We start from the raw sequence: 23,540 nt of genomic DNA, 5'->3' as shown, positions 1-23,540 counted from the left end.
TCTTGGTTAAACGAGAGACTGGAGTCTTGTCATTGGCAGAATCTATGAAACTTGGAAACTTTTGTGTTATGATGTAATCTAGTTATGTGATACTTTTACCAAACTATACGCAACACAACGCTTAATCTAACTCGCAAACAAATCAAAGACGAGAACGCGGAAATGATAGGATTGACCAAGTGGCAATCCGATCGGATAGCCATCCGATCGGGTGACCAACCGAACGGATGGCCACTCGATCGACCCGCCATCCGATCCGCTGCACACCGCCATAGTCTCTCTCCCACACTATAAATAGGCCTGTCACATTAGTCCTTCACTGATGTGACAGCCTCACTCGACCCAGACGCACGCACACCACATTTCTTTGATTTCTCGGTGATTTCGGTACGTTTTATACTAGATTCTTGTACTTCCTTGATCTACACCTCATTCTCTACGTGATTCTTCTTTGAAATCACATTTTTCGCCATGAAATCTCTTAGATCTAAGTTCTTCAGGATGATGTCATCATGGTGGTTTGTACAAACTACTATATGATGTAATTCCTGGTAAGATTTAGCTCAGATCTGAGGAATTCCAAGTGTTTTTCACCGAATCTAAGCTAGACCTAAGATTTTTCATAATAAAACTTAAAGTTATCTTCATCTTTTCTTCAACTTTTCACTTTGATACAGTGGAATCCGGGTCTGAACGGACTATAGACTTGATGGAAAGTCTGGAGTTGGTTTGGAAATGGATTGTTGCCAGAGAAGACGACCATAGTACGAATTCCGACATAAACTCATTATGAACAGACGACTGACCGAACAGGGGTGATTCCCATCTGATCAGAACGGTTATATGATGATGAGTTTACCATTGTCTCAGTACGTACCGTGCCGTCATCGTTAATTTAGAAACTTAGAAACTTTGCAGAATCTTATACGAAACAAGGACAACTCGATCGAGTGGCAATCCGATCGGATAACCATCCGATCGAGCAGCCACTCGATCAGGTGACACTTGTCTCGTAATCTTTCCAACACTTAGAAACTTTTTCAAAAACTTGAAACATTGGAAAACCTCAATCGAATGGCAACCCGATCGAATAGCCATCCGATCGATTAGCCATCCGATCAAGGAGACCAGACTTTTAGCATAACTGGAAACCTGAAACTTGGATCGAGTGGCAATCTGATCGGATAGCCATCCGTCCTTCCATGCACAGTCATCTCAATCGACTGGCGATCCGATCGGATATCCATCCGATCCAATGACTAATCCGACACTTTGCGCAATCTCGTTATTCTGCCCGACTCTTATCTGTTGTAATCTAATCAGGCTAATTCTAAAAGAGCTCCCTTTGATCCAATAACGGTTTTAACTGTTAAGAAATCACGGTGAGTATACTCGATCCCTTTTTGTTTTAAACTTTAGGATGTAACATGTATTCTATAAACTACAAAACTTGATACTTTTGAATCTAAACTCTATCCTATGTGTACGTGAAACTTGTGATTCTTGATTCTTGATTCTTTGTGCTATGTGACGTTAAATCCAGAGTGTGTAGTTACACCCGTGCTTTGCGGCGGGGCGACCCAATTTTTGATCTGATACAAAGGTATGTCGACACATGTCTTACATCAAGTGGGAAACTCGATTAGAAAAGTTTTTAGAAAGTAAAAAGGTTGTCAGTGTGAATGCTAATCAACTTACGTTTATAGCGACACGTAAATAAAAATAAAGACGTAAAAGTTGATTAATAGTATTTAGAAAGTTAGGAGGTTGTAAGAGTCAATGCTGAAAATCAAAAGTTATAAACAAAACCACAAAAAAGAAAGAAAAAAGAAAGAAAAAAAATTGTGCAAGGGGTAAAAGCGTAAAGTTTAAACGTTGACGAAAACTGTAAATTACAAAAAAACTTGGTATTTAAGAAACAACAAACAAAGCATAAGGGCCGAAAACGTATATCACAAGAGATGGGAAAAAATACGGAAAAAAACAAAACCATGAAAAATTAGTGCAAGGGATAAAAACGTAAAGTTAAAAAATTGATGAAAACTGTAAATTGCAAAAGAAGTTGGTATTTAAGAAACAACACACAAAGCATAAGGGCTGAAAACGTAAATTAAGAAAAAGAAGAAAAAAAAAAAAAAGTCAAATGTTGCTAGGAAAAGACAAAAAAAGGAAAAAAAAATAGTGAATTTCAAGGATTATCCTTTATCTTTATATACATTTTCAGGCGCCGTCCTTTATGTTTAAAATTGACGAGTTTTGTCCTTTATGTTTTCATTTAATACAGAGTTAAATGCTTGGTTGGTCCCTGTGGTTTGTGAAAATTGCAGACTTGATCCTAAGGGTTTACTAATTACATACTTGGTCCCGGTGGTTGTAATTTTTGAACTCGGTTGGTCCTTAACACTAACCTTTGTTAAATTTTTTAGTTAAGTATTTATGAAATGACTAAATTGTCCCTGAACATTAAAAAATAAAAAATAAAAAACTAAAACAATATAGCCTATCTTCTTCTCCCCATCCCCCTCTCTAACACACAACCATCACCACTTCCTCCTCCTCCACCTTCAACCCACCACCAATACCTCCACTGTCAACACTTCTAAAGTAACCATTCAATCTCATCCAATTAACAAACAGCACACAATTTGAACAAATAAAAGGTGTGCTCGTGGCTACCGCATCTGCTTCTTTCACCGGATCAATTTTCAAATCCAACCAAACTCAATCAACTCCGCATTCTCCGCCGGCCTACGGATCGTCGCGTTCAACACCAACATCGCATCGTGAGTTCAGCTTCAACGGAGCCTCAGTTACTCAAAGGATCTGCGTTTTTCTATTTTTCTCTATAATTTGGATCTTGCCGGAAGTTGAGGATTTATGATGTTTCTGATAATATTTGCGAATTCCGGTGTCTTTAGGTTGGCTTCTGGTTCCGATCTATGGTAGTTTCGCTGGTAATTTTCCGGTCAGAGGTAAGTCCTTTTCCGGTCATCGTCTCTAAGTTCCGATGAACCCGTTCATGTTGTTTGTTAAGTGTTTGTCTTTCCGGCGACTGTAACCTGTTTTTCCGGTGAAGCTTCATACGTTATCGTGTGCTCCTTTGCATAACAGATCCAAAGAGAGAGAGAGAGAAATGGAGAGGAGGAAGAAGGTGGCCAATATGTTTTATATTTTTATTAATTTTTAATTGTTAAGGGGTATTCTAGTCATTTAACATGCACTTAACTAAGAAATCTAACCTAGGTTAGTGATAAGGACCACCCGAGCATTTAACTGGACCAAGTTTGCAATTTTTGCAAACCACAGGGACCAACCAAGCATTTAACTCTTTAATACACGTTTTGTCCGTTAAACCTAACCCAGTTGACTTTTTCAGTTAAATTTGGTCATATGCTTTGCACATGAGGACATTTTTGTCAATTCAAAAGTAAGTTCAACGGCAAATTTACTGCTCAAAGTTTCTGCAATCTTTGAACCGACAAAAATGCCCTCATGTGCAAAGCACATGATCAAATTTAACTGAAAAAACTAACTAGGTTAGGCCTAAAGGACAAAACGTGTATGATATGAAAACATAAAGGACAAACCTCGTCAATTTTAAACATAAAGGACAGCGCCTGAAAATGTGTATAAAGATAAAGGACAATCCTTGAAATTCACTAAAAAAAATTAAAAAACCCCAACCGGCATAGCCTTTTTATACGTTATATAATTAGAGACATCCAATAATAAAGGTAATTATATTTGTTTTAACAACCAAGCCAATCTTCATTTACTAAACCAACACTAACACATACAATGAACAACCCAACAAGGCACTGGCTGCAAACTGGACAAACAAACATAGACTATCAATCCCAAAGAACATCACAAAAACATTACGTCCAACAGATCTCCTACATAAGATACCCAACTCGAAAAGAGGGTACACTCGAGCAATCTGAGTAACAAAGGGGACATTAGTCAGGGGCCAAAGGTAAATATTTAACCCCTTGAACTTTAGAAAGCACACATGTATATATCTTAAGTGAAATAAACCCTTGAACTTTAGAAAGCATACATCTATATACCTAAAGTTTAATAAATAATGTAATCTAAAATATATATCTTATGTGAAGTAAACCCTTGAACTTTAGAAAGCATACATGTTGGGATTGAACCCTACCAGAGGAACAGATAATGTAAAGCCAAAACCGGATCACATCAGTGGACTATCAATAAGCAGCAGTTTACTCTTTGCTCTCCCCTTGACAGTGGTATTCTAACAGCTGATGGACCTTAAGTGCTGCTCAACTACAACAACTGATGAACCAAACACTGATGATACTCTTAAAGACTGCTGAAGACAAACACTGAGCTCTATCTACTGCTGTCTCATAAGTACTGCTGAAGATTCAAGCACTGCTCATTCAAAGACTGATCACCTTTTGAAGAAAGCACTGATGTTCAAGTAATCAGTGCTTAGGCTACAACAGTGGAACGTGAACAGTGTTAGACTTGTTTTGTATTGTATTATCAATCAGTTGTTTAGACATCAGTAGTTTGTATAGGTCAGTGTTTATAGTTTGTTAGGTCGTTAGATGTCACTATCATGGTGACGTCAGCTGAGGTACATCAGTAGTTTGGTTTGCTTATAAATATGACAGCACTCTGTACTGTGATATTTGATTCGTTTTGAGTGAGTTCTCCTCCTCAATTCAATCCTTTCATCTTGTGCAACCAACTCTGGAGTATCAGGCTGAGGGGGAGTTTAGTCTGTAAGCTTGCTGTAATCATTTGCTTTGTATTGTAATCATTTGACTTAATGTGAAGCAATTGTTTATCAAACTATATTCTCCTTTGATTGTGTTTACAAAGTTTGTATCCATTTCCGCTGCACTTTACATTGTTTTACATTCATTGATATGTCAAGTTCATACAAACAAACACAATCATGAGAGCCTCGGATCCTAACAATTGGTATCAGAGCTCGGACAGTCAAATTTGATCTAACAATCAATTTGACATAACAGTTCAGCTCAAAAATTCATTGATACTAAGGGATGGTTGTATTCAGTTGAAAAACAGAGTAACGAGTGAATCATGATCAAAATGGTTATTCAGAAACTCTGTATATCAACCAAGATGTCATATGACACACAAATCTCACACAACAAGTGATATCATGCGCATGTGACTCATAGTTTTCAGATCTGTAAAATATCTGATAAATTATGGGTTCGTTCGATATTTTTCAAAAATTGATTTCAATTGTTGTTTTGATATTTGTGATGTTTAGTCAAAATCTCTCATGTGCTCAAAGGCAGGTTGAGAACCTTCAAAAAGGAGCAAATCAACCTTGTCCAAAACACATTGAGAAAATAAGGTGTCAAAAGAGTCCTAATCATATGTAATGTAAGATCTGTAATAAAACATGCACAAATGTGGTCAGATCTCTCAAAACATTACCTCAAAGTGATTATGGACATAGTATGTTCAAAATATAATCTTCTAGTGAGTATTTCTGAACATATGAATAATAAGGGCAAAAAGGGAAAAGGAAAATGAATAAATCTCGAAGTGTGATTATCTCAAAACTTTTGAAATCAAAAGAAAAGAGTATAAGCATAAAACACTAATGAGGTCAAAGTTAGGTCGTCAGTGGTCGTCATGCAACTGTGTGCTTTCATCAAATACAGGAATAAGTTCAGGTATCTATGGCATCTCCAGTGATTGTCCTTAAAAGAAGTATTTACAATCAATTGTCAAGAAAATGACCCCAAACAATGGTCAAAGTAACTTGAGAATGATATGATCATAAAACTTTTTGTAAAGTTGTCAGATCCTTTTGATTATTTTTCTAAACATCCTGTCATTTTTTAAGGTGTTTTCTCTAAATAAAACCAGACATATATTTTTTTAAAATATATTTTGTACTTTTACTCATTTTTAATAGTAAAAGTTCATCTCTGGTCAGGATTCAATTTCCTTATTTTTGTGTGAAATTACTATCCTTAAATCTGATCAAAAGGAAATGATACACATATCAAGGTCATGATAAGCTCAAGTTTGGTTTTCACAGATCATAAATTGATTGCAAATTGATTTAGACTACTGAAATACTCATGTTCTAGTTCAAGTAATTAGACACAAAATGAGCAGCTCATGTAGAAATGTCTTCATCATCTGGGATGCTAAACCATTGTCTAATCAATAGACATTTGGCAAAACCTTGAACAAATTTTCTGTAGATAACTGCTGGCAATTTAATCTTGATAATTTACACCTAAAATGTATTTTGTTAAGAATAACATCTCAAGTGCTCAACAGATGTTAGATAAGATACTGTGCCTTCACATAACAAAATCAAATTTCTACATCTGAAAAAGCAGATGCTAACATTGTTGTCAAAAGATTGAAACACTGCTGCACTATCAGTTGTTGCAACAAAAGTCTTCATTTTATTTTCTACCACTGTTGGACCTAAAATGTTGTTGTGCCTCAAACATCTGTTCTCTAAAGCCTGTCCACTGCTGAGAGTCAACCTCTGCTTCTCCAAAACACTGATGTTTAAAATCATTGTTCTATCCACTGATACATCCACTGTTTCATTTCATTACCGTTGTAACTACTGATGATTGTACCATCAGTAGTTGTCAAAACAACTGTCCTCCATTATTTACCATTTCATCAGGGGTTGGCACGTGGTCAGTTTAACCGCTCCCACATCAGCATTCACCTTTTTCCTAAATAAAACTCTGCCCTAACACCAAAACAGGGTTTTACTGTCGAATTGAATTCCAAAAGTTCTCTCCTCATAGCAGTTTCCCTCTCATAACTCCAAAAACCTTCTTCGATCTTCTTCATCTAAAATGACGAAACCAAAATCGAAAACAAAATCAAAACCATCATCTTCCTCCACAACAGCAGATGCCACTCAAATGGCCGCTGAAACCACAGAGATTCGCTACAAAGCTCCACACAACTATGTGGGTATACTCACAAAACCTACCGATAACCACACCTTCGACTCCATCATTGACATCCTTTCTGCGTCAAAGTACAAAACTTTAATAACAGCAGACGCTCCCATTTACCTTGATACCCAGAGAGAGTTCTGGAAAAATGCCACCCTTGAAAAACAAGGAGACATCATCACCACCATCAACTCCTCGATACAGGGTAAGAAGGTTCAAATCTCTCCAAAATCCATTTCTGAAATCTTTAAACTCGATGATTTGAAAGGAAAAACCTCATTTACTAAAGACGAGTTGAAAAAGGATTTCCTGAACAGGGGCTATGCAGAACAACCGAATAGGGATACCCTACAAAAGGGTTATTTCCCTTCTGCACCCAGATTTTTATTTCACACACTACTAATGTGTGTTTCTAATAAAACAACGTCTTTTAATGAAATACCAACGAAAATTCAATGCCTGGGGTATGCAATTTTAATCAAAGTAAACTTTAATTACTCCCAGGAAATTTTTGATGATTTGGTAAAAAACGTTGATAATAAAGCATTTCTGCTCTTTCCAAGATTTCTAAGCTACTATTTTGAACAAATATTTGTAGAGAAAGATGCAGATTTGCCCAAACAAGGTGTCTCTTTCAAAATAAACTGCTTAACAATTGAAACATTTTCAAGAATGATGGCACCAATAAAATTAAAAGCAAAGGTGCCTGAGCAGGTTTTAGAAACTGCCTCTGATCCTCAGGCAACCTCTGTTGAGCCCACTGCTCCAGGTGATCAAAGCAGCACACCCACTGTTTTGAAACCCACACCTGCCACCAAAAAGACAAAAAGAAAATTATCCAGAAAACCCACCAAACCCGCACCAAAGGCAACTCTGGAAGATGAGATCCCAGAGTCAATGCCAGTGATAACACAAAAGTCACAAGTAACCACTGCTGCTACTTCCTCACAGCAGTTGGAAGAAAGATCTCAACCCCAGCCTAAAACTCCTCCTGCATCCTCACAAATGGATCAGGTTGTAAGCACAGGGACACCACAATATGAAGCTCTGGACCCACTCGGATCCATCTTCCACAGTCCTGATCCCAAGGACATGTCTCTTTCAACACCCATACCCTCACCAATCATATTGCCACAATCAATAATACCCCTGTTGCGTGCAGTTGATATGGCACAGACACAAACCAGTTCCTCTCTATCACCTATTACTGAGAGTATACCTCCACAAGTGACTGAGTCAGATGCTTATACCTCTGTTATCCCAGCAACAGCTGAGGAGGTTACACCCCCTGAGCTACAAGTAACTCTCGGTGGTAGTTCAACTGGAGCAGCAACTACAACTGATGGATCAACAGATCTTCAGTTGGACAGTTGTTACATTACTAAGACTCCCTTGAAGGCAATTTCTTCCATGGCAACATCGGTAACCACTGGTTAGTTAATTTTAACCACCGGTACCATCAAAGGTTTATCGATTGCTGAAGAAAGAAGTCCCCAGTACCAAGAAAAAGGGGCATCAATGGATGATTTTTGGGACTCAGCTCCTAAGTCACACATTGATACAACCACCACTGGTGGGGACTCAGATGATCCTACCAATGTAGGTGATGATTCAAATTATCAGGAATTGACGAATTGTCACACCCTGGCTTTGCGGAAGCGTGGTTAATTTTTGGTGTGACTTCTTAATACCATAGCTTAATCATAACAAGCTATATGAAATAAAAAAAAAAAAAAAAAAAAACCATGCAAGATCATCCATTTAATTAAGTTTGAAAAATAAAGAACCACAACATTGTCTTAACGGATATTACATCCTAACAAACATAAACAGTGTTCAAACGACACAACACCAACATGAAATAAACACGGTTTAAGAACTGTGACTCGTCCAGGAAAAAGTCACATCCCTTAAACTCGGATGACCTCGAAACTAGTGCAGCGGGAAAACGTGTCATACCGCGCCAGATCCTTTAATTCCCTGAAATACATGTAAGTTGAAAAATCAACAATAATATTGAGCGAGTTCATGTGTAAGTGAGTAAATAAACCTTTGTATGTATAAAATCCTGGTATGTAGCAAATAAGGAAAAAGAGATCACCAATGGTTTGCAAGGCCATTGATATGTGTGAAGTGTAAGTAGGAAGACTCAAATCTAGCGGATTTATGCGTTGGGCACAAAGTCACCCCGAGGTCCGTTATGCTGGGCCTGGGGCTGGGCTCGCTACACCCAGATAGATCTACCGCTCCTGTCCCTCGGTCCTACCCTGAGGATTAATGGCCTCAAGTTTCCGCCTACCCACTCACATGATCTAAGTAGTAAACCTCCTTACGCTAACCATACCATGTATAAAGTATTCCAAATCAAAGTAACATGTATTTCACCCCCGCAGTTTAGAAAACTGAAAACAGTTAAGAGAAAAGGGGGACATGAACTCACAGTGGTGCGTCTCTACCAAGTATACCTCCTGATCAAGCAGCTGTGCGACGACCTACACGTACTAACTCTATTAGACGGACGGTCGTGCCTTAGCTGCATGGTTTATGTTTTTGGGAAATAGTTAGACAACTATTTCGTGTTTACATTTTGTAAATACTTGGTAATTATTTTCCTTCCCAAGGATGGGGGATTTAATACATGTGCGTTCGGATAACTTTGAAATATATTATTAAGTCTCACTTAAAATATATTTTAATCCTTTATCCAAAATATAAATATTTTTCCCAAAAATATTATATCTTAATACATATGATTTTCCCAAAATAATATCTTGACAAAAATACGCGTTCATAAATATTTTCTTTAAAATGCGTAAGTTACGTTTTAAAGGTCGGGTGGTATTAACCATACCATTGTAACTTAAGTATTTGTTAGTATTATTTTGGAATCGTTAACATTCGGTAATATTATTTTTACCCTAAAAATAATATTTGTATAGTTCACAAAATAATCATAAAAATTCACAAGTGTTGTTACGGAAAATATATACTAAATATATTTATCGAGCTTTTATTTTGTGAAAATCCCACCTCCGTCATTTAGAAATTTTGTAAATAAAGTCGTGGCGAACTCTATAATTTGAAAACAAGTCAAAATGTATTTCTAACACTTACAGTGAAAATATTTCTAAGTGTTAGGTTTTTGGAAAAATTTCGCCAGAGTTTCCCCTGTAACTGGAGGTGGCCACGCTTTCAAGCGTATTATTTTCTTTTAAAAATTCAATTCAACAATTTTCTCATTCAATCAAAACAATATCCAAAGCATCAAACTAGTCAAAATATATGTAATTCGCAAAAATCACATGAACTTGTAGTTTATCCAAAAATATGAAGTAAATCCCATTACTTTTAGTGGATCTTTGTATAAATCAATCCGGTTTCGTAAAAGCCTCGCTTTTAAAGAAATTCCATCTTTACAACTTCTTGTAAAATTTGACAAAACTAGTTCTTTGTCGAAACTTAGTGTTACACAAGTGTTTACACACTTGTGTGTTTTAAAAAAATCATTCTTGTTCATGTAAGATCCGGCTTTAGAAAATATGATTTCTTTGACACTTGGTTCTTTGTAAATACCACTTGTAGATCCGTAGATCTACTAGTTTTAAACACTATTTCATAAGTAAAGTCGATTTTACACAAGTTCATGTTTAGTGTGTGGTAGAGTTTCATCACTTAACCTTTTTTACACTTAAACAAACTCTATGTCATGATCCATGATCATGACCAATCCGGGTTAGACGATGATCCGAGCTACCACAACATAGATCGGCCTCAAATAATTACACAAAACAAATCTTACAAGATTTACACAACAACCTAGCTTTTAACCATCATCTTTAGCATTTTTAGTAGACTTTTACATATCATCTTGTATGTTCACGAGTTTTAACCGTCATATTTCATTTTAACCATTTTAAAATAGATCGAGAGGGTGTTTATAGTAACTTACTACTAGCTCGAGGCTAGGGAAGATTCGAGTCGAAGAATGAGTGGATAAAAGAAATGAGATGAGGTCCTTCGCCTTCCGAATGCACCAAGCCTCCTCGTATGTGATCCTTAGCACTTGTATACACTTGGAATGAGATGATCAAAGCTCGAAAGATGGATGGATGGTGAAGGGGGGTTCGGCCGAGAGCTTGTAAAGAGAGAGGGAGAGAGTGTGTTGTGATGTTTAAGTGGTGAAGTGATTAGTGTGTCAAGGCTTGTTCTTATAGGCAATGTTATAGTTCATTAACCAATGGTCACCATGTCTAATAGATATTAGACGCATTAGATTATTTTAATCAAAATAGGACAAGGGGTGTCCCCCTTGGGGACGGTTTGGTTTGGGGGGGGGGGGTAACTTAGTTAGGTTTCAACCATTTAGTTAAGTATTAGTTAAGTATTAGGAGGTTAACTCGGTTATTAATGCGTTATGTGTTATAGCGGGTGTTAGGGTATTCAGGGACCCTAACTGGCTCAGAAAAAGATAAACAATATTAATGGCAATATTTTTATGTTCCGGGTATAGTCCGGTTGTTCGGTTGGATAGTGATCCGTTAAAGTGCTTAACAAAGCTTTAAAGTGTCGTTATTACCATTTTTAGTGACACAACTTATTCCCGACACTTTAGAAAGTGTCTAGTAATATTTTTCTCATGTTTTGGCACTTTACTAGTTAACCAAATGCTGAATTTTTAGTTAGAGTGCTGAATTTTGTACTTAGAGTACATTTTAGGCACATCCGGTCACTATAACTTATATCTAGTGACGCAGTTCTACAACCCTTGTATCCCTACACTCACTACTAGTGTAGCAACTATCTCTGGCTCATACAGGCCTTAGAGGCAGTGTCTGCCTGATGCTGGCTATATCAGCACGTTCAATAGGTTATCCGTTCATTGTGCTACTGTGCTTTTGTGCATCAAGATTGTCACTAGAGTCCAACATGTAATAATGGAGTGACAGCAATAGAGTATGATGCAAGTATGTACATGTATCAGTATTACAAGTAGTAGTTATTCACAAGTTCAAGTAAGCACAGTAATTAAGCAGTAATTAATTGTTAATTTAGTCGTACGGATACCTGGTTTAATGAGGGTTGTCACATTCTCCCCCCGTTAGAAAAATTTCGTCCCGAAATTTTAAGTTCTGCTTCTAGATGCAGGGTTCTTGGGAAATAAGTGGGGGTATTTCTCTTTCATCCGGTCCTCACGCTCCCAGGTGTATTCAGGACCATGTCTGGCATTCCAACGAACTTTGACGAGTTTGACACTGCTCCGGCGGGTCTTGTTGACTTTCCAATCCGTAACCTCAACAGGTTCTTCAACGAAGTGGAGCGTGTCGTCAATATGAATTTCGTCGGTAGGAATGACAACTGTTGGGATTGAACCCTACCAGAGGAACAGATGATGTAAAGCCAAAACTGGTTTAGAACAGTGGATTCATCATAAGCAGCGGTTTACACTAAACTTTCCCCTTGACAGTGGCTCCAACATCTGATGCAACTCAAAGTACTGATATTCTACAACAAATGTTGACCTACAACAACTGCTGATTCCTAAAGACTGCTGGAGACTAAACACTGATGTCCAATCTACTGATGTCTCAAAATACTGCTGAGGACCAAAGCCCTGTTGAAGACAAGCACTGTTGAACCAAAGGCCTGATCAACCAAAGGTGAACCACTGCTCAACCACAACAATGGCTTAGTATCAACAGCAGATTCAACAGCAGCAGTTTAACTTATATCTTGTAATCAGTTGTTTAGTAAGCAGGGCTTGTACTAGTCAGTAGTTACAGGTTGTTAGGTTGTTAGATGTCACTTTCATGGTGACGTCAGCTTTGATTCTCAGTGGTTTGATCTGCACTATAAATAGAGCAGTACCTGTACTGTTCTATTTGAGCTTCGAGCTTTTTGCTCATCTCCTTTCATCTTGTACGATCAACCAGGGAGTATCAGGCTGAGGGGGAGTTTAGTTATGTAAGCATGCTTGTAATCTTTTGATTTGCTTTGTAACCATTCAACTTGATGAAAAGCAATTGTTTATCACACTATTCTCTTTTTTGATTGTGTTTACAAAGTTTGTATCCATTTCCGCTGCACTTTATATCATTTCATATATTCTGAATGTTCAAATTATACAAACAAACACAATCACAGACAGCCACAGATCCTAACAATTGGTATCAGAGTTTGGACAGTCAAATTCGACTAACAATCAATTTGACATAACAGTTCAGCTCAAAATTCATTGATACTAAGGTTGATTGTACTCAGTTGAAAAACAGAGCAACGAGAAATCATGTTCAAAATGATGGATCTGATACTCTGTAAAACAACCAAGATGTCATATGACACACAAACTTCATATAACAAGTGATATCATGCATAGAACACATATAGTGCTCAGATCTGAAAATATGTCTGATAACTATGGTATAATCTATTTAGTTTACAAATTGATTTCAATTGTTTCTATGAAGGTTGTGATGTTTTTATCATGACTGCTTCTAAAGTGTTTGCCTCATGTTAACAAAAATCTATGTTCGAATGATAACATTAGTGTTTTTGTTAGCATAAAAAGAGGGAAATTAAAACTTTAGCTATTTAGATCTTATGTATTGAAAAACAGGTTGAGGTTTCTCTAAAAGGACCAAAATCAACTATGTTAAGAATACATTAAGAAAATCAGCAGTTAAAATATCCAGATCATGAGTAATGTGGAATTTGGCATAAGCAAGTGCAAAAATGTCCAAATCTCTCAAAACGTTGCTGAAAATGATTTCGGATTGAGTATTCTTTCCTTGAAAACCTTCCAGTAAAAAGTTTCAATACTTTTCTATGGAAAGGGCAAAAAGGGAAAGAAGAAAAATTACAAAAACTCAAAAGTGTGTTTATCTCAAAACTTTTGAATTCAAAAGAAAAGAGTATAAACCCAAAATACTTAAGAGTCCACCGGTTAATCCTACAAAAGGAAAACCAAAAATAGATCTGCATTTTTGGTCAAACATAATGTCATCAATCATCCATGCACAATCATTGTTTCAGGGAAGTTCAGGTAACAAAAGTATCTCCAGATATCTTTCAATAAAGAGGAATAGGCCAAATTTTTCAAAAATTATTCACATGGTAATAAGGTTCACAAAGAACTTTCAAAACCCCTGTGAACTGGCTCCTCATGGTAACAATCAACTGACAAGGAAATGGTACCAAACAGTGGTTACAGGACTTTGGTTCAAACCACTGACCATTGTCCTAAGCTTGAGAATGAAGTGATTTTGACCTTATTCAAAGTTATTTTAACTCTTGAGACACACCAGATCTAATTGACTTTATTTTCAGAAAACTTTTACTTTTTTTGTAAAGTTTTCTCAAAATAAAACAGGATATATTATTCTTTTTTTTTTTGGAATGATATATTTTGTACTCTACTTGTTTTTTATAGCAAAAGTTCAAACACCTGTCAGGATGTAGACCCTTATTTTTTTTGGTGATACTATCCTTGAAAATAGATCAAAAGGAAATGGTGCAAGTGTCAAGGTCATGTCAAACTCAAGTTTGTTTTAACACTGATCAAAGATTGGTTGCTAACAGACCTTAAAATACTTGGATGCTCATGTTCTAATGACACAAAATGAGTAGCCATAGTAAAAAGGTTTCCATCATATGGGGTACTAAACCACTGTCAGGAATCTATAAAGTGTTCAAAACTTGAAATAGATAAACATGTGGTAACACCTTGAATGCTGAAACAAGTAAATTTGCTGCATTAAAAATCCCTGTAAACCCTGCTGTTATGATTAATTCTGATAAACTTGCATTTAAAATGTGTTTGTCAAGTATTTGGTTCTGCAGGTGACCCACATTCATCATCAACAGATCTTGGACATGATACCAAAATCGTTTCCATCATCAGAGCAGCAGATGTACAAAACAACTGTTAAAGCTCATCCACTGATGTACAAATAGTGTTTGATCTAAGTTGCTTTCTAATTCTCTACCACCACTTCACCAAACCACTGTTGATAAATATTCATCAAAAGTGGATAAAAAATCTTCAGTGTGCCAAACCCCTCCTTCAAATCCTTTCACATCCATTTCAAGCTACTGCTGGATCATCAAAGTCACCAGCAGTGGTTAGCTCAGATGATTCACATCTGCAGCTCCACCTGTTAAAACATCAATCCTCCTTAAAACTCAACCATTTCACCATTCTCTTGGCAACATCAATGAAAAGGATTCTTTTAAAAAGACTATCCTAAAACATGTGTCTTCTTGCTGACTCTCTACCACTCCATCAACAAGTCAAAGTGCCATAAAGCATTGAAAAACAGAAAGTTGGGTAGTTGTCTCCTAAGAAGAGCTTCAGCAGTTCAGTGACAACAAGCTTGAAAAACTTGTGCCACAGCCAAAGGATGAGAATCCTTAGGCAAATAGTGGGTCCTCAAAGAACATTGCATATGCTAGGAGCATGTTTGTCAAGATTTATCGTACTCAAACAAGTACAGACACCAAGAGTGTGAAAAGACTACATCAGGGGGATATCAATTCCTAGGCAATAAGCTTAGTATTTTGACTGTACACATGCAGCAGATGTTTCCACAACACTGATTGAAGAATATTATGATGCTGTTGTTGTTGCTGAAAAGTCCAACTGTTTGTAACGTCAAAATATGTTATTGGATTTTGATATAAATTGCTCAAAAGACTTCTTTTATGCAGGGATGTCAAGTAGCTGAAATATATCATCAAAAATCCAGTATCTCATTCATCCATCATCACTGGACATCAGACACCACTGTGTGGGGGATTACTATGAAGAAGGTTTGATTTCTTTGCATCATGTCCATCCTAAAGATCAGTTGGCAAATGTACAAACCTAAGAATTTGATACATCTACCTTTGAAAACTTCATCTCTAGGATTGGAATGCTAAACATGGATCAAAGCAAGCATTCTTGTGTTTCATGTGTAAATAACATCAAAATGTTTTCAGAAAATCAAAATAAAACCTTAAAAATCGTTTAAAATTGAATTTTTCAATAAATCCTCAAAGTCTGTTTCCAAAACACAAGCAGAGGTTCCTGAGCAGACTTTAGCAGCTACCACTGCTCCTTAGGCACCTGCTGCTGAGCCCACTGCTCAAGGTGATCACAGCAGCAAAACAACTGTTGTGAAACCCACACCTAAACCCACCAAAACAAAAAGAAAATTCAAAAGCCCCCCAAACCTACAATAAAGGCAACTCTGGAAGATGAGATCCCAGAGCAACTGCCAGTGACAACACAAAAGTCACTAGAAACCACTGCTGCTACTTCCTCACAGCAGATGGTCGAAAGATCTCAACCCATGCCTCAAACTCCTCCTGCTTCTTCTCAAAAAGAACAGGTTGTAAGAACAGGGACACCAAATTATGATGCTCTGGAATCACTTGATTTCATCATCCACAGTCCACTGCCCGGGGCAAATTCACTTTCAACTCCCATCATCATTTCACAAATACCACCATCAATAATAACCTTGTTGCATGCTTTGGATATAACTCAGACATAAATCAGTTCCTCTCAAACACCTATCACTGAGAGTACACTCCAACAAGTGACTGGGTTTGATGCTTATACCTCTGCTATCCCAGCAACAACTGAGGAGGTTATACCCCTTGAGTTATAAGTAACTCTTGGTGGTAATTCAAGTGAAGCAGCTACTACAAGTGCTGAACCCACTGGTTTGCATTTGGACAGTAGTTTCATCAATAAGACTTCCTTGAAGGCAATTTCTTCACTGGGAACTCGTGTGTATCCAGTCTTCACTGGTTCACTAAAAGGTGTTTCTCATTATGAAGAAAGAAGTCCCCAGTACCAAGAAAAAGGGGCATCAGTGGTTAATGTTTGGAGTACACTCCCTACCTCAACTACTGATAAAACCACGGCTAGTGGGAAATCAGATGATCTCATTAATTTGGGTGATGGTTTAAAGTACCTAGAATTGACGGAACATGTCGAAAAACTGGATACTTCTGTTGCAGAGATCAAAGAAACACCGCAACAGTTGTTAACAGTACAAATGGTGCAACCCACTGCTGTTCCAACTCAAGCACTTGTTCCACCACAAGCACCTGCGGCAAATGAGTTATGGAATTTATTTCAAACCCTGCACATATCTTCGAAAGAGTTGATGATGCCAAAAAGGGAAAATGACTCTGAGGAAAATCTCTCAGTAACTTCTGCTGAAACATCTGTCAAAGAAAAGGAAAAAGGGAGGTGATGAAACCCTGAAAATTCAAGCAGATGATGAAGATACACAAATGAGGATCGTTCAAGTCAAATTAATTCAGCTGGTCCTAAAACCACTGCTGATGTTAAAAGGGTAAGGGATGCGAGCAGAGCTTTGGTTGAGAAAAAGATAGTTCTGCAAAAAGGAAAAGAAGAGGTTGGTACTTCATTAAAGAAGAGTCCTGTTAGAAAAACAAGGCAATCAACCACCACAGCTTCTAAAACTAAGCCAGTTACTACTTCAACCACAACTTCTGTTCTCACAAAATCACTTACTCCTCCACCATTAACAACATCTGTCACCCAAACAACTGCCACCAATACCACATCAACACACACCACAACCACTGCCACCCCCACTAAATCAACCACTGTCATCCTTTATCAAAAAGGGAAACAAAGCAGATGGATGCTGAAATACCAAAAGAAGACCAAGCTTCAGAGAATATATCATAAAGATGGTTCTTCAGACACTTAGAGCAGAACTACAAGAAACAGCAAAATCTCAAATTACTGCTCAAAGTTGTCATTACTAGGCCTCAATCTCAAAACTCATCGATCAAATAAACCTCTCCCAAGAAACCCATTGGAGGTGATGAAACCCTGAAAATTCAAGCAGATGATGAAGATACACAAATGAGGATCGTTCAAGTCAAATTAATTCAGCTGGTCCTAAAACCACTGCTGATGTTAAAAGGGTAAGGGATGCGAGCAGAGCTTTGGTTGAGAAAAAGATAGTTCTGCAAAAAGGAAAAGAAGAGGTTGGTACTTCATTAAAGAAGAGTCCTGTTAGAAAAACAAGGCAATCAACCACCACAGCTTCTAAAACTAAGCCAGTTACTACTTCAACCACAACTTCTGTTCTCACAAAATCACTTACTCCTCCACCATTAACAACATCTGTCACCCAAACAACTGCCACCAATACCACATCAACACACACCACAACCACTGCCACCCCCACTAAATCAACCACTGCCATCCTTTATCAAAAAGGGAAACAAAGCAGATGGATGCTGAAATACCAAAAGAAGACCAAGCTTCAGAGAATATATCATGAAGATGGTTCTTCAGACACTTAGAGCAGAACTACAAGAAACAGCAAAATCTCAAATTACTGCTCAAAGTTGTCATTACTAGGCCTCAATCTCAAAACTCATCGATCAAATAAACCTCTCCCAAGAAACCCATTGGATTCAAAGATACTAAAGTGAAAGTCTGATCAAAAGACCCATGTATCGACTTTGCTCAGATCCAATGGTGAGGTGAAGCGTATATCAAGGGAAACAACATTTGGCCTGGGTGTTGAAGATTTGCAAGATCTCCTTGAGCTTACACTGTGCAGGGATGAGGGTGATAAGGATTCCATGAACTTTAAATTATAAATCAAAGATCAAGTAAGGGAACTCCTGATGAGACAATAAAGATCCTGAATAATGAAGTGTTTTGGCATCATCTGTTCCAGGGGGAGATTGTTGGGATTGAACCCTACCAGAGGAACAGATGATGTAAAGCCAAAACTGGTTCAGAACAGTGGATTCATCATAAGCAGTGGTTTACACTAAACTTTCCCCTTGACAGTGGCTCCAACATCTGATGCAACTCAAAGTACTGATATTCTACAACAAATGTTGACCTACAACAACTGCTGATTCCTAAAGACTGCTGGAGACTAAGCACTGATGTCCAATCTACTGATGTCTCAAAATACTGCTGAGGACCAAAGCCCTGTTGAAGACAAGCACTGTTGAACCAAAGGCCTGATCAACCAAAGGTGAACCACTGCTCAACCACAACAATGGCTTAGTATCAACAGCAGATTCAACAGCAGCAGTTTAACTTATATTTTGTACTCAGTTGTTTAGTAAGCAGGGCTTGTACTAGTCAGTAGTTACAGGTTGTTAGGTTGTTAGATGTCACTTTCATGGTGACGTCAGCTTTGATTCTCAGTGGTTTGATCTGCACTATAAATAGAGCAGTACCTGTACTGTTCTATTTGAGCTTCGAGCTTTTTGCTCATCTCCTTTCATCTTGTACGATCAACCAGGGAGTATCAGGCTGAGGGGGAGTTTAGTTATGTAAGCATGCTTGTAATCCGTTGATTTGCTTTGTAACCATTCAACTTGATGAAAAGCAATTGTTTATCACACTATTCTCTTCTTTGATTGTGTTTACAAAGTTTGTATCCATTTCCGCTGCACTTTATAGCATTTCATATATTCTGAATGTTCAAATTATACAAACAAACACAATCACAGACAGCCACAGATCCTAACAACAACGGTATCTTGAGTTGGACTTTTCTTCAAGTTGGATACATGAAATGTATCGTGAACCCCATTCAGTTCAGCAGGTAAGTCCAGCTTGTATGCTACTAGCCCAATTCTTTCCAAAATTCTGAACGGACCAATATACCGCGGGTTCAACTTTCCACGCTTCCCGAAGCATGCCACACCCTTCCAGGGTGATACTTTCAACAAAACCATATCACCTACCTCAAACTCTAGAGGTTTCCTTCTTTGATCCGCGTAACACTTTTGACGATCACGAGCCGCCTTGATGCGATCTCGGATCTGTGCGATCTTATCCGTGGTTTCCTGGACCATATCAGGACCAACCAATTGTCTATCACCTGCATCAGACCAACAAAGCGGTGATCTGCACTTGCGGCCATATAGAGCTTCAAATGGCGCAACACCAATACTGGTGTGGTAGCTGTTGTTGTATGAAAATTCAACCAATGGAAAATGCTTATCCCAGCTACCGCCCAATTCCATAACACATGCTCTCAGCATATCTTCCAAAGTCTGAATAGTCCGCTCGCTTTGACCGTCGGTCTGTGGGTGAAACGCAGTGCTCAGATTTAATTGTGAGCCAAAAGCTTCTTGGAAGGATTGCCAAATCCTTGATACGAACCTTCCGTCTCTATCAGAGATGATTGAGAGAGGTACTCCATGGCGCGTAACGATTTTTCTCATGTAAATTTCAGCCAACTTTCTCGTGTTATCCTTCTCTCTGATAGGTAAGTAATGCCCAGATTTCGTTAATCGGTCCACTATTACCCAAATAGTGTCGTGACCTCTTGGTGTTCTTGGCAACTTTGTAATAAAATCCATGGAGATTTGTTCCCATTTCCACTTGGGAATTTCTGGTTGTTGCAGAAGTCCTGAAGGCTTCTGGTATTCCGCTTTCACCTTAGCGCACGTTAGACACTGGCTCACAAAAACAGCAACATCGCCTTTCATCTTAGGCCACCAATAGTAATCTTTAAGATCCTGGTACATCTTATCCGCTCCTGGATGGATAGAGTACCGTGATTTGTGAGCTTCATCAAAAATAACTTTCCTCAAACCACCAAACAGAGGAACCCAAATCCTTTTCTCAAAACATAACGTTCCTTCCTCGTTTGGCACCAATTGCTTCTCCATCCCACGGAGATATTCTTCTTCAAGGTTCCTTTCCTTAAGAGCTTCTTTCTGCGCGGCATGAATGCGCAAGGAAAGATCGGTTTGGATAATCATCTCTAAAGCCCTAACCATTATGGGCTTGATCCTTTCTTTTCGACTTAGGGCGTCGGCGACCACATTCGCCTTCCCTGGATGATACTTTATCTCGCAGTCGTAATCATTCAACAACTCAACCCATCGTCTTTGTCTCATATTCAACTCATTCTGGTTGAATATGTGTTGTAGGCTCTTATGATCTGTGAAGATTGTACATTTCGTACCATATAGGTAGTGTCTCCAGATCTTTAAAGCAAATACCACTGCGCCAAGTTCCAAGTCATGTGTGGTATAGTTCTTTTCGTGCACTTTCAGCTGACGCGACGCGTAAGCAATAACCTTTTGGCGTTGCATCAACACACAACCCAATCCTTGACGCGAGGCGTCGCAGTATACCACAAAATCATCTGTACCTTCCGGTAGTGCTAAGATTAGCGCATTGCAAAGCTTATCCTTTAATAGCTGAAACGCTTCTTCCTGTTTGATTCCCCAATCAAACTTCTTATCTTTCTGGGTGAGGAGCGTCAATGGTTGAGCGATCTTTGAAAAATCCTCAATAAACCTTCGATAGTAACCAGCTAAACCCAAGAATTGTCGAATCTCGGTTGGCGTCTTTGGCGTTTCCCAATTCTTAATTGCTTCGATCTTGGTGGGATCCACGTGGATTCCATCTCCATTCACCACGTGTCCAAGAAATTGGACTTCGCGTAGCCAAAACTCGCACTTAGAGAATTTGGCGTACAGCTGTTCTTTCTTCAGCAACTCCAAAATGGCTCTTAGATGCTGTTCGTGCTCAGCCTTTGTCTTTGAGTAAATCAAAATATCGTCGATAAACACAATCACGAACTTGTCGAGATATGGCTTGCAAACTCTGTTCATCAGGCCCATAAAAACTGCAGGTGCGTTTGTCAACCCAAACGCCATAACTAGGAGCTCGCAGTGTCCATAACGAGTTCTGAAGGCTGTCTTCGGGATACTCTCCTCTTGTATCCTTAGCTGATGGTATCCAGATCGAAGATCGATCTTAGAGTAAAAGCTTGAACCTTGCAGTTGGTCGAATAAATCATCGATTCTTGGCAAAGGATATCTATTCTTGATCGTCAGCTTATTCAACTCCCGGTAGTCGATACACATTCGAAAACTACCGTCCTTCTTCTTGACAAACAAAACTGGAGCTCCCCAAGGCGAGAAGCTTGGTCGGATAAATCCCTTGTCTAACAACTCTTGAAGTTGTGTCGACAGTTCCTGCATCTCAGACGGGGCGAGTCTATAAGGTGCCTTAGCCACAGGAGCGGCGCCTGGAACTAAGTCGATGCGGAACTCCACTTGCCTCTGAGGTGGTAATCTAGGCAAGTCCTCTGGGAAGACTTCTGGATATTCCCTCACGACAGGGATGTCTTCGATTCTTGGTTCTGCAGCTTTCTTGTCTACAATGTGTCCCAGGAAGGCAGCACATCCCTTCTGTAAACACTTTCGCGCTTTCAAGCAGCTGATAATTCTCAAAGGCGTATCACGCTTCTCTCCATGAACCACAATGGTCTCACCATCTTCGGTTGGGATACGAACGACCTTTTCATGACAAACTATTTCTGCCTTGTTGCCTGATAACCAATCCATTCCTACTACCACGTCGAAGCTTCCCAGCTGGACTGGTAGTAGATCCAAAGCAAACTCACACTCTCCCAATTCGATTACACAACCTCTGACAACTTCATTGGCTTCTACCAACTTTCCATTAGCCAATTCGATCGAGTACGGAATATCTAACTTACTAGCGGCTAAACCAAGCATATTCTTAAACTCTAACGATACGAAGCTATAATCGGCACCAGTATCAAATAAAACGAATGCATAGCGTTGATTTACAGGGAACGTACCAGTAACGACATTGGGATCCTGGCGCGCTTCTCTTGCTTCGATATTGAACACTCTTCCACGAGCTTGGTTCAATTCTGGGCAGTTTCTCTTGTAGTGCCCAACATCACCACAGTTAAAGCATCCAGGTCTTTGCCCGTTTCCACCACCATTTCCAGCTTGATTATTCCTTTGGTTATGATTCACAACGCCCGCTTGATTTGCATTGTTGCCTCGATTCCCATTACCTTCATCGTTTCCTTGTGGGCGATTTCCATTTCCACCCCGGTTATTGTTTCTGTTTCCAAATCCTCCTTGGCCTCCCTGGCCAACAGTTGCCCAACAAGAATCCTTCAAGTGGCCAGGTTTCCCACACGCTTCACATACCTTTAAACCACACTGGCCAGAATGGTGACGCTGGCAGGTGTTGCACTTGGGCTGAGTGCCCATATACCCCTTTCCTTTCTTCCCACTACCAGCTGTAACCTGAGCCGGCGCGCTTGACTCTCCTTTCTTGACAACTCCACTGGTGCCTTGCTTGAAGTTCGAGAACTTCCGTTTATTACCTCCGGATGACTCGACGTGAGTCTCTTTCTTCTTTGCCTCGATCTCATCGAACTTGTTCAGGCGGATAGCCTCCTCAGTGAGAGCCACGCTCAGATCAATTGCCTTAGTGATTGTTGCAGGCTTGGAGGAGGTCACCATGCTTATGATTTGTGGAGCTAATCCCCAAATGAAGCGCTCAATCCGCTTGAATTCTGGAGTGACCATATAAGGTACCACATGAGATAAGTAGTGAAACCTCTGAACATACTCCGCGATCTTCGGACCTTCCATCTTCAAATGCCAGAACTCAGTTTCCAATCTCTGGATTTCAGCGCGAGAGCAATACTTTTTGCGCATAAGTTCCTTCAGTTCGGTCCAGGTTAGTGTGTAGGCAGCAGCTTCACCAAGTGTCTGCACTTGCAAATTCCA

Source organism: Helianthus annuus, chromosome 15, assembly GCF_002127325.2.
Source record: "Helianthus annuus cultivar XRQ/B chromosome 15, HanXRQr2.0-SUNRISE, whole genome shotgun sequence".
In the NCBI taxonomy this organism is placed as follows: domain Eukaryota; kingdom Viridiplantae; phylum Streptophyta; class Magnoliopsida; order Asterales; family Asteraceae; genus Helianthus; species Helianthus annuus.
This window is presented reverse-complemented; position numbering follows the sequence as displayed.